This window comes from Elephas maximus, chromosome 6 (genome assembly GCF_024166365.1).
Source record: "Elephas maximus indicus isolate mEleMax1 chromosome 6, mEleMax1 primary haplotype, whole genome shotgun sequence".
Lineage (NCBI taxonomy): Eukaryota > Metazoa > Chordata > Mammalia > Proboscidea > Elephantidae > Elephas > Elephas maximus.
The window spans coordinates 106,895,803-106,907,097 of NC_064824.1; the positions used below are offsets into that span (position 1 = coordinate 106,895,803).

The 11,295-nt window shown below is 41.5% G+C and overlaps 1 protein-coding gene across 2 annotated transcripts in view; it reads right to left on the reverse strand.

Moving 5' to 3' along the window:
* PLEKHM3 (pleckstrin homology domain containing M3) overlaps positions 1-11,015 on the reverse strand; it is a 225,014-nt gene extending 213,999 nt beyond the window's left edge. For both annotated transcript variants that reach the window (XR_007517936.1, XM_049887981.1), the window contains exon 1: positions 10,730-11,015. The gene's annotated coding sequence lies outside the window, so the exon portion shown is untranslated. The remainder of the gene's footprint in view (positions 1-10,729) is intronic.
* Positions 11,016-11,295: the final 280 nt, after the last annotated feature.

The following is an 11,295-nucleotide window of genomic DNA, read 5'->3' on the forward strand; positions in this document are numbered from 1 at the left end:
ACTTGTAAAAATGTTTGCTTTAAAAAAATCTGCAAATAAATGTTCCTTTCAAAAGAATGTAAAGTAGTATTTCCAAATTAGATATGATTATAGATAATGCAAACATATTTTAACTGCAAAGGCATATCCAAATAAACTGTCTACTTCTGAAACCAACTTAATTTTTTTTGTGGGACAGGGGGACAAATATCAATGTCTATGGGGTTAAAACAAAATAACAAAATTGACAACCTCCAGTCTCTTTTCTTAAGTCTACTACCACATTACAATGAATACCACACTACAGTGAATACTCAGACACAATATCTAACCTTTGGGAGGGGCGGGGGGCAGGGGGAATTACTTTTCAACCAGACGATCTGGAATTAGAAGGCCTGAGCCTGAACCTTCCATGCACCACCACCAGAGGTATGATTTGGGGCAAGCCACTTGAACCTGAATTTCAATTATTTTGTCTGAAACATACGGCCAGTAAGCATGCCTGTCACTTTCTCAAAGGTTGTTTTGGAGAGCAAATCAAAGGATATAAGGTAATGCTTTATGAACTCCAAAAAAAAAAAAAAAAAAAAATGAACTCCAAAGCAGGGTACAATAACGTGACTGGATGGTACCAGGGAAAAGGCACCACATTCTCTATGACCTCCTCCCATTATAAACCAACAAACTGGTGACAGTAATCAGTTTAAGAAGCTCTGGGATCAGGTTTCAATACATTCAAGGTGCTGCCTACATTCTTCAAATCAGCATGAGCTGCTGTATTGTTTTGCTGTAAAGTTGCTTTGCTTGTGGTCTTGGAATGTAGGAATTTGGTGGCGCAAGCACGGCACTATGATTCAAAAGGAATCGTGCAGGAGGAGCTGGAAGAAACTACCAGGGGTAGCTCTAAAATCAAGCAGATCTATGATTTCAATAAGGGAGTCCAAGAGGGTCAGGGAACAAAATCAGCAGCAGCCTGGGCCTCAAAAAAAAAAGGCCTCAGTCTATCAAAAATCTGCTTTGTCTCCTGTGTCCTCAATATCTCCTCCCCTAGGAGATCCTTCTCATTAACATTTCAGTATGCTAAGGTCCCATCTCTTCTCAAAGAAGACAAACTAAATAAGTAAAACCCTCCCTTGTCCCCAAGTTCCTCCACAGCTGCGGTACTTTCCCCCACTTCCACTTTTCTTCCAAGTTTCTTAAAGAAACTCATCCTTCATACTCTCTGACTCACCTCACCACACATTCATTCTTCCCCCAGAAGCAATCAAGTTGTGTCCTAGCTGAAACTGCTCAAGCAAAGGTCACGATTGTTTCATTGTTGCTAAAACCAGGAGATACTTGTCACTCCCCATCTGACCTGACCTCTCAGCAACTGAACTGCCCCTTTATATTGCTCTCTTGGATTCACTGATGTGTCTCTCCTTTATCTCTGGACACTCCTCCTCAGTCCCCTCACTGGGCTCCCCTTCCTATGCCCATAAAATAAATATGGGTTGTTGTTATTGTTTTATGCTGTTCAGTCAATTCCAACACATAGCGACCCTATAGGACAGGGTAGAACAGGATTCCTGGTAGCGCAGTGATTAAGAGCTACGGCAAAAGGTCAGCAGTTCAAGTCCATCAGCCGCTCCTTGAAAACCCTATAGGGTACTTCTACTCTGTCCTGTATGGTCACTATAAGTCGGAATCAGCTCTATGGCAACAGGTTTGGTTGTTTATCTTTACAGACAGGAGCCCTGGTGGCTCAGTGTTAAGAGCTCAACCGCTAACTGAAAAATTGGAGTTTTGAATCCACCAGCCACTCCACGCGAGCAAGACGTGGCAATCTGCTTCTGTAAGGACTACAGCCTTGAAAACCCTGTGGAGCAGTTCTATTCTTACCTATAGCGTTGTTTTGAGTCGGAATCGACTGGACAGCAATAGGTTAATCTTTACAGGTAGATCGCCAGGTATTTTCTCCCAAGGAGCTGCTGGTAGATTACAACAACTGACCTTTTGGTTGGCATTCAAGTGCTTAACCATTGCACCACCACCAGAGCTCCTTATAAATGAGGTTACTCCTCCATTTTTTCCAGAGTCCTCTTAGTTCCACTCCTGCCCTCCTGCTGAGTGACCTCCATTTCTGTGGCTTCAGCTGCAACCCATACGAGCTCTAGACCAACAACTGCCTTTTGGATGCCTCCTATGTTGGAAACAATGGTGGCGTAGTGGTAAGTGCTATGGCTGATAACTAAATGGTTGGCAGTTCGAATCCACCATGCGCTCCTTGGAAACCGAATGGGGCAGTTCTACTCTGTCCTATAGGGTCGCTGTGAGTTGGAATCGACTCAACGGCAGCGGGTTTAACACCTAATAAGCACAAAACTGGATTCCACATCTTCCCCTCAAATCCACCTTTCCTCTCAGCTTTTACCATTTGGTGAAGGGCACCATCATCCCTCAGAAAGATGAACACTATCCTTGACCCTTTGAACTCCCTCATCCACAAAGAGTAAGTCATGCTAATTCAACCTCTACAATATGTCAAATCTACGAACCTCTTTCCATCTCTACTGCCTTAGAGCAGTCACCACCGTCCAGCCTTCTCCCTTCAGTCTTGCCCTCCTCTATCTCATTCTCCACGTTGCAGCCAAAGGGGGCTCTCTAAAATAACATCAGTTAAAACCCAACCCAAAAGCCTGGTTACTTTCTGGATGAACCACATACTCCTTGTTGTTAGATGCAGTCAAGTTGGCTCCTACTCACAGCGAACTTACACTTAACAAAGCGAAACGTCGCCTAGTCCTGAGCCATCTTCTGGTTCGCCGGTGTGTTTGAGTCCAGTGTTGTGGCTATTGTGTCAATCCATCGCGTTGAGGGTTTCCCTCATTTTCGTGGTCCCTCTATTTGACCAAACATGATGTCCTTTTTAGCAAATACACTCCTTAGCACTGCCTTTAAGAGCTCATGGCCACTTATTTTCCTGAACTTATGTTTTCAACCTCGCTCCCTCACCCTGTCCTGCCCCCACCCCCACTCCAGTTCCATCCATCAAGAACTTGCAGAAACTGACATTTTCCACATGCTTTCTCACCCATCCTGCTTCCTCGCCTGGAACACTCTTCCCACCACCACCCTCACTGCCTCTTTGCTTCTCACTACCGTACACACCATCTGGCTAATTCTGATTCAGCCTCAGGTCTCTGCTTTTCACACTACTTAAAAATGGTCTGTTTACTGGTCTATCTCCCTGACTAGACTACAAGCTTCGTAGGGCCAAGAATTGTGTCTGTCTCATTCAAAGCTGTATTCCTGGCTCCAAGCACAGCACCATAGTACAAAACAAGTGCTCAATCCATATTTGTTGAAACAATGAATCCCTGAGGGTGGAAGACAAGAAGTTGTTCTGGAAAAGTTAAAGTGCTGGTATGTAAGTACATCAAGAACATGTGGGGGAGATCACTTAGCTAATTTCCTGAAGCATAAAAACTAGTGGTTAAATTTCTGATGTTTTCTAAACTGTAATACATGTTCTCTGTCCTATGACTAAAAGTCACCATTTATAAATAATCACATCTGTAGACCACAAGGTGAAGTGGATATTTAGCAACTTCCCAGTTGGATAAATGTCCCCAAGTAAATTGGATAATGCAGCACATAGCAGCTTGAGTTTGTACGGAATTATAAATTGGTTACACTAATCAACATAACTGGATAAATAAACCTCTACCATACTCATAAATGTGGCATATAATTGGGGAATCCAACGTGAAACACGTAACTCAAATTAACAGTTAACGAGGGTATGAAAAACAAACAAAATGTTAATGAAAACAGCACGCCTGACATCTCAATCCAATGGCTTCTATATTTTGACTTTGGTGTTTGCTCAGAACTCATACTGCCATCAAGATTAATTACCCTCAGGGATCAAATAAAGCTTTTACCTTATTGTTAGCACGAAGGTAAGTTATGCGGGCTGTTTAGTATCTGTCTGGTATGAGCCCCAGTAGCCAATGAAATAAAGCAAACATAATGCATGGGATTTATTGCTGGTGTTCATTTTTATCACACTGTCACTCAGCACTCAGTTCTCTGAATTATTTGGTTTGCATCAGAAGCTCCAAGCTGGAATACAGATCAGCTACTTATGAACCAAATACCAAATCCACTCTAAGGAAAAAAAGGGGAAGAAAAAGGCAATTACTAGCTAAATATTCCTCCGCACCTTTTCTTTCAAAGGGTTAACACTCCCCATGAAACAAATCAGCACTTAGCTAGCAGCCAGCAGGACAACAGATACTTTCTGTACTTTTCTAGGCACATGGGTGGATAGGTTGAGGTGAAGATGTGAAAGGGAGCCAGTAGGAAAATAAAGGAGGAGCAACAGTGGCCCAGTCCTCCTGGAAACTGCCTGTTGTTAGCTGCGGGGAGTTGGCCTCCAACTCATCCCCACCCCAAGCACAACTGAACAAAACACTGTCTGGTCCTGAGCCATTCTGTGACTGGTTGCAGATGTGACCGTTGTGACACGCAAGGTTTCCATTGACTGATTTTCAGATGTGGAATGCCAGGCCTTTCTTCCTAGTCTATCTTAGTCTGGAAGCTCTGCTGCAACCTGCTTAGCATCATAGCAACATGCAAGCCTCCACTGCTGGATGGGTGGTGACTGCACGTGAGATGCATTGGCCAGAAATCCAGCTGGGTCTCTCACATGCAAAATGAGAATTCTACCACTGAACCACCAACCGAGATGGAGAATGCTTTAAAACAGTCTGCCCAAAGGATCTAACTTTTCCAGGTTCCTGTTAAAATTAGGTCTTCTGAAACTAGAAGTTAAAGTAGCAGCCATCTAACCTCTTGCTTCTTAAATACGTAAATGTAAATACATGACTTGACTCCAGGGCTTATGCAAAGTCTGCACACAAGGCAAAACTAGAATAGTTTGTCAAATATAAATAATCAATATATACTAGCTTTGGATAATTTTCATTGCAGATGTTACTGGTCTAGGTTCAGTTTGGTTTTTCTAGTCATAATATGTGGGGGTCTTTTTTTTTCTGGCATGTGGTTACATATTCTTCATAGTTCTTTGTTGTCCACTTGTATAATTAACCTAGCTTTTTTTTTTTTATACAGCCTGAGGAAACCCTAGCGGCGTAGTGGTTAAAAGCTACGGCTGCTAACCAAAAGGTCAGCAGTTCGAATCTACTAGGTGCTCCTTGGAAACTGTATGGGGTAGTTCTACTCTGTTCTATAGGGCCACTATGAGTCGGAATCGACTCAAAGGCAACAGGTTTCTTTGTTTGTTTGTTTAATATAGCCTGAACCCTAAAATTCATCAGTCTATGAGAAAACAGGAATTTTAATGAAAATTCAACCATGAGCCTTCTATTTATATTAATTCAGTATGATATTTGGCAATCCTCCCTCTGATTACCACTGATTACTCTAGCCAGAAATAATTTATCCAAATTTATTTTTAATCTTTCCAACAATATTATCGTTTTCTTTCACATATTATTTTTTCTTAAAAAAAAAAAGGTCTCACTTTCGGCCACAAATTTGCATTATTCACGCATTTTTACCATCTCCACTACTTGACTGAACAGTATGTTAGATTCCTTGTATTCCCCATAGCATAGGGATTTAATAACTGAATTAAAAACATATAGTTATTTTTGTGATTATAAAAAAGTACTACATGCTCACTGTTGAATATTCTGGAAATACAAAAAAGTGTAAAAGGGAAAATAAACAATATCCATGCATCCTCCAATGAGAAGGAATCCCTGACAGTGGAAGAGAAGTTGTTCTGGAAAGGTTAAAGTGCAGGTAGAAGTGGGTCAAGGATATGTGGGGGATCATTTAGCTAACTTCAGTGAGAGAGAAGGACTCGCCCCATTTCAGCCCTTTCAGTCCCTTTCCTACACAGATTTGTAACGTAGTTAAGGGCATGCTGTATACACAGTACTCTATTCAATTTTTCCCCACTGAACAATACTTGGTAAACACCTTTCCATGCCATTAAAATTTTGTATAAATACCCTTTTTAATGTCTGTGTAATGCTGCATCTTTTGATGATACCATAATTTATCTAACTGTTCCTCTGTTGTTGGGTGTTTAGGCTGTTTCCAGTATTTGACTTTTCTAAACACCTGATCGCTATGAGTCAGAATCGACTCGATGGCAGTGGGCTTTTATTCTTTTAAACGAATGATTATTTTGAATGGGCAATAAAAGGAGGAAAAACGGGATAAATCTATTCTTTGTTAATCAAAATTGTTCTTCTTCTTCTTTGATTAGGTCAGAGAATTTTAAGTATTGACTTCTCAAAAAGAAAAATAATCTAATTGATTCTTACACAGGATTAAAGACCCCTGGTGACACAGTGGTTAAAGCACTTGGCTGCTAACCGAAAGGTCAGAGGTTTGAATCCACCAACCACTCCTTGGAAGAAAGATGTGGCAGTCTGCTTCTGTATAGATTCACAACCTTGGAAACCCTATGGGGCAGTTATACTCTGTTCCACAGAGTCACTGTAAGTCCGAATCGACTTGACAGCAATGGGTTAGGTTAGGTTAAACAACGCTATATTGAACATTTTTGAACATTAACTTTTTTTAAGTATTTCTTATGAACTCCTTGGGATAGACTTTGAGAAGTTGGAATTAGTGGGTCAAAGGGTAGCAGCATTAGTAAGGCTTTTCATACACTCAGCCAACACACTTTTCAGAAAGGTTATAACATTTGTGCCCCCTTACAGCACTTGAGAATGTCTGCTCCTCAGCACTCTCACAGATGAGGGGAATTGTATTTTTAAAATTCTACAGAAAAATTTTATCTTGCTGTTGTTTTAATTTTCATTAACTGATTAATGGAGAGAGAATGCATTCTCATATGTCTATTAGCCACTTAATCTTCTCTTTTATGGAGTTTGTGTCTTTTGCCCATTTTTTTGCTGGAATCTCTTATTAGTTTGCTATTGCTTAGTAACAAATTATTACAAGTTTAGTGACTTAAAACAACACCTGCTTATTATTTCATAGTTTTGAACATCAGGGTCCAGGTGGGCTTGGCTGGTTTCTCTTCTCAGAGTCTCCCTCACAAGGTTGAAATCTGTACAAAATCTGGAGGCTCTGGTAAGGAATACAGTTCTAAATTCATTCAAGTTGTTGGCAGAATCCAGTTCTAAATCAGAGGCTCTTGTTTCCTTGCTGGTTGTCAACCCAGCACCAAACTTGGTAACTCTAGGCCGCAGGCCACCCACAGTCCTTCTCAAGTGTTCCTCCCTGTTATGGATTGAATTGTGCTCCCCAAAAAATGTGTCAACTTGGCTAGGCCATGATTCACAATATTGTGTAACTGTCCATCATTTTGTCATTTGATGTGATTTTCCTATGTGTTGTAAATTCCACCTCTATGATGTTAACAAAGCAGGATTAGAGGCAGTTATGTTAATGATGCAGGACTCAATCTACAAGATTAGGTTGTATCTTGGGTCAATCTCTTTTGAGGTATAAGAGAATCATGCAGAGAGACAGAGGGACCTCATTACCACCAAGCAAGACAAGTCAAGAGCTTGCGTCCTTTGCACCAGGTATCCATGTGCTGAGAAGCTCCTAGATCATGAGAAGATTGATGACAAGGCCTTTGTCTAGAGCCAACAGAGATAGAAAGTCTTCCCCTGGAGCTGGCACCCTGAATTTAGACTTCTAGACTCCTGGACTGTGAGAGAATAAATTTCTCTTTGTTAAAATCATCTACTTGTGGTATTTCAGTTATACCAGCACTAGACAAATAAGATACCCTCTGTCTTCAAAGCAGCAACAACATGTTGAGTCCTTATGCTTTGAATCTCTCTGATTTCCCTTTCTAACCTCAGCCAGAGAAAGCTCTTTCTTTTTAACGGCTCCTGTAATTAGATTAGGCCACCCAGATAATCTCCCTATATTAACACCAATTGTGACATATAATGTAACATAACTAAGGGAGTGATATCTCATCATATTCACAGGTTCTAGGAATTAGGGTTTGTAATCCGGGAGACTGGGAGGTGTTGTTATTGTTGTTGTTGTTAGGTGCTGTCGAGTCAGTTCCGACTCATAGCGACCCTATGTACAACAGAACGAAACACTGCCAGGTCCTGCGCCATCCTTACAATCGTTGTTATGCTTGAGCTCATTGTTGCAGCCACTGCGTCAATCCACCTCGTTGAGGGTCTTCCTCTTTTCCGCTGACCCTGTACTCTGCCAAGCATGATATCCTTCTCTAGGGACTGATCCCTCCTGACAACGTCAACGTGTCCAAAATATGTAAGACGCAGTCTCGCCATCCTTGCCTCTAAGGAGCATTCTGGCCGCACTTCTTCCAAGACAGATTTGTTCGTTCTTTTGGCAGTCCATGGTGTATTCAATATTCTTTGCCAACGCCACAATTCAAAGGGGTCAACTCTTCTTCGGTCTTCCTTATTCATTGTCCAGCTTTCACATGCATATGATGTGATTGAAAATACCATGGCTTGGGTCAGGCGCACCTTAGTTTTCAGGGTGACATCTTTGCTCTTCAACACTTTGAAGAGGTCCTTTGCAGATTTGCTCAACTGGGAGGTGATATTTAAAATTCTGCCTGCCACAGAGTCTTCGGTGGTTTTTCTTATAATTTCTTTGTGCTTTTTTTAAGCATCTTTTTAAATTTTTTTATTTTATGTTTTGTTTTTGTTGTTGAGAATATACACGGCTGAACATATAATTCAAAAACTTCTACATGTACATTCTTCGAGTTGTGTAACCATTCTCATCCTCCTTTTCCAAACTGTTCCTCCCCCATTAACATAACTCGCTGTCCACTAAGTTTCTTATCTAATCTTTCAAGTTTCTGTTGTCAATTTTATCCCACATAGGCACTTCTTAAAACAGCACAATGCTCAAAAGGAGACACTCTATAGAAGAATCCTGGTCAAAAGGGGAAAAATGCAGAGCAGAATTTCAAATTCTCAGGGAAGCCAGACTTTCTGGAACCACTGAGGGTGGATGAACCCCCGAAACTATTGAGACCATCTTTAAACCTCAAACCAAAAATATCCCCTGAAGTCTTCTTTAAACCAAACAATGGTTTAGCTGAACTAGTAAAGAATCCCTGATAAACCATAATGGCATGAATTTACTTACTAAATGAATCTTACTGATGACTGCCAGAAGTTGTATTTTCACAAAGGCAAAGACAACTGTGGATGAGGTTGTTGTGTGCCAATAAAAATTCTGAATACATAACTTTGCTAACACTGATATATTTTTATGTTGCTAATAAAGATTTTGAATATATAACTTTGCTAACACTGATATATTTTTATGTTGCTAATAAAGATTTTGAATACATAACTTTGCTAACATTGGTATATTTTTATGTTATGTATTTATTAACAAACACGTTTCAAGCAATTACTATATGTTAGCCTCTGTTCTAAGCACTTTAAAAATATTAACTCATTTAATCCTCATGACAACCTTATAAAATCAATACTATTATTTTTTCCGTTCTATAGATGAGGAAACTGAGGAATAGTGAGGTTTAGTAAACTACCCAAGATTATATAATTAGAAAGTACTCAAGCAGGAATACAAACCCTGGTAGTCTGGCTTTATAATTCTTGCTATGAACAACTACCTTATGAAAATATTCGCTGTAAAGGCCAACTTATCAGGCATTAACATGAATTCATCAATGTACATGATTTTAAAACACTTCTCTACTTGCAATTTAACCTAATATTCTTCCAGTAAAAGAATTTTGGAGGGGCCCTAGTAGCGCAGTGGTTATGCGCTCAGCCGCTAACCAAAAAGTTGGCGGTTTGAACCCACCAGCCTTTCAATGGGAGAAAGATGTGGGAGTCTGCTTCTGTAAGGATTTACAGCCTTGGAAACCCTATGGGGGGGGCAGTTCTACTCTGTCCTATAGGGTCATTACAAGTAGTAATTGACTCAGTGGTTCCGGTTTTTGGCCATATTTTATTTCGGAAACAGCAATTACGATTTACAACAAATTCCAATTCATTACGATTACTGAAAATTAAAATAGGAGAGGGGAGGAAAAAGGGTTTTTGCTAGATCTTTCCAAGGAGAAAAAAAGAAAAGGAAGAAAAATACTTCCAAGTAAGTTTACAACAGAATGAATCAATCTCCATTTAACTTGGTAAACTATAAATCCGGACTAGCTTCCATCTGTCATTCAGTTACGCATCTCAGCGGTAATTCTTTCATTTGAGGGTGGGTCTGATAGATCCTGATATTTTTTACCTTAATAATCCGCTCATAACAAGACCTAACTAGGCGTGGCGTCAGTTACGTGGCGTCAGTTACGCTCTCCATCTAAAATGGGCAGTCACCAGAAGGATAATTGTTCGTTCTGTTCCTCTGGGAGCCCCAGCCCGATGTGGGTTAAAAGCTCTGCTGAGGTTTAGCTTCTATGACCTAAAAAGAGGGGAAAAAACTAAAAACAGCGGTAGAGAACGGGATCAGCTATTTCGACTGCTTTCAACTCACATTATATACCTGATTCGCACAAATAAGCAGACAGCGCACCACGTAATTCCCCTTCACCCATTATCCCTGGCATCGCAGTGCGATCTCCAGCATAGAACAAAAACCACAGCATGGACGAAACAGCAAAATCATCGCCACCCCAGGGAGCGTCTCAGACATTTACAACGCTGTCACCCCACACCCTTCCCCACCGGCCAGCCAGGCAGCACAGAAGCAGGCAGATGCTCACCGGGGCGGCGGCTGCTTCTCTCCCTTCACCTGCGGGGCCTGCAGTCCGCTCCCGGTGGGGGCTCGGCTTCGGCAGCCCTTCCGCCTCACCGTGACAGCGCGTTTGGCCGCTGACCCATCCCGGCTCCCCTCTCTGTTTACAAGCGGCTCCTCACGGTCCCTCTCTTAAATGCTTCCCTACCGGCATCCCGGGAAGCGAGACCCGGACACACAAGGTTCCAGGCCGCGAGGACAGGACTTTCCAGCCGGAGGGCCCGGTCGGCCAGGCAGGGTATGACCGCACCCGCCTGGACTTCTTATCTCTTTGTTATACTCAGTTGTTATTACACACAGTGTGAAAACAATGGCGCGTGCCGCGGAGTCTCCTTCATTGCTCCTCCCAAAGCCAAAATGGATGTTTGCAATTGGAAAATCCACTTGGAACATAAGCAGGACTCCGCAGGTTTTTAGCAACTCCCTTGTGTAAGAGAATTACGCAGATACGTTTTTGTTTTTTCAGAAAACTGGGCTATTAGAACTGGCAGACTGCTGACCTGTTGAGTCCTGACCTACTCAGGCCTGAAGCTA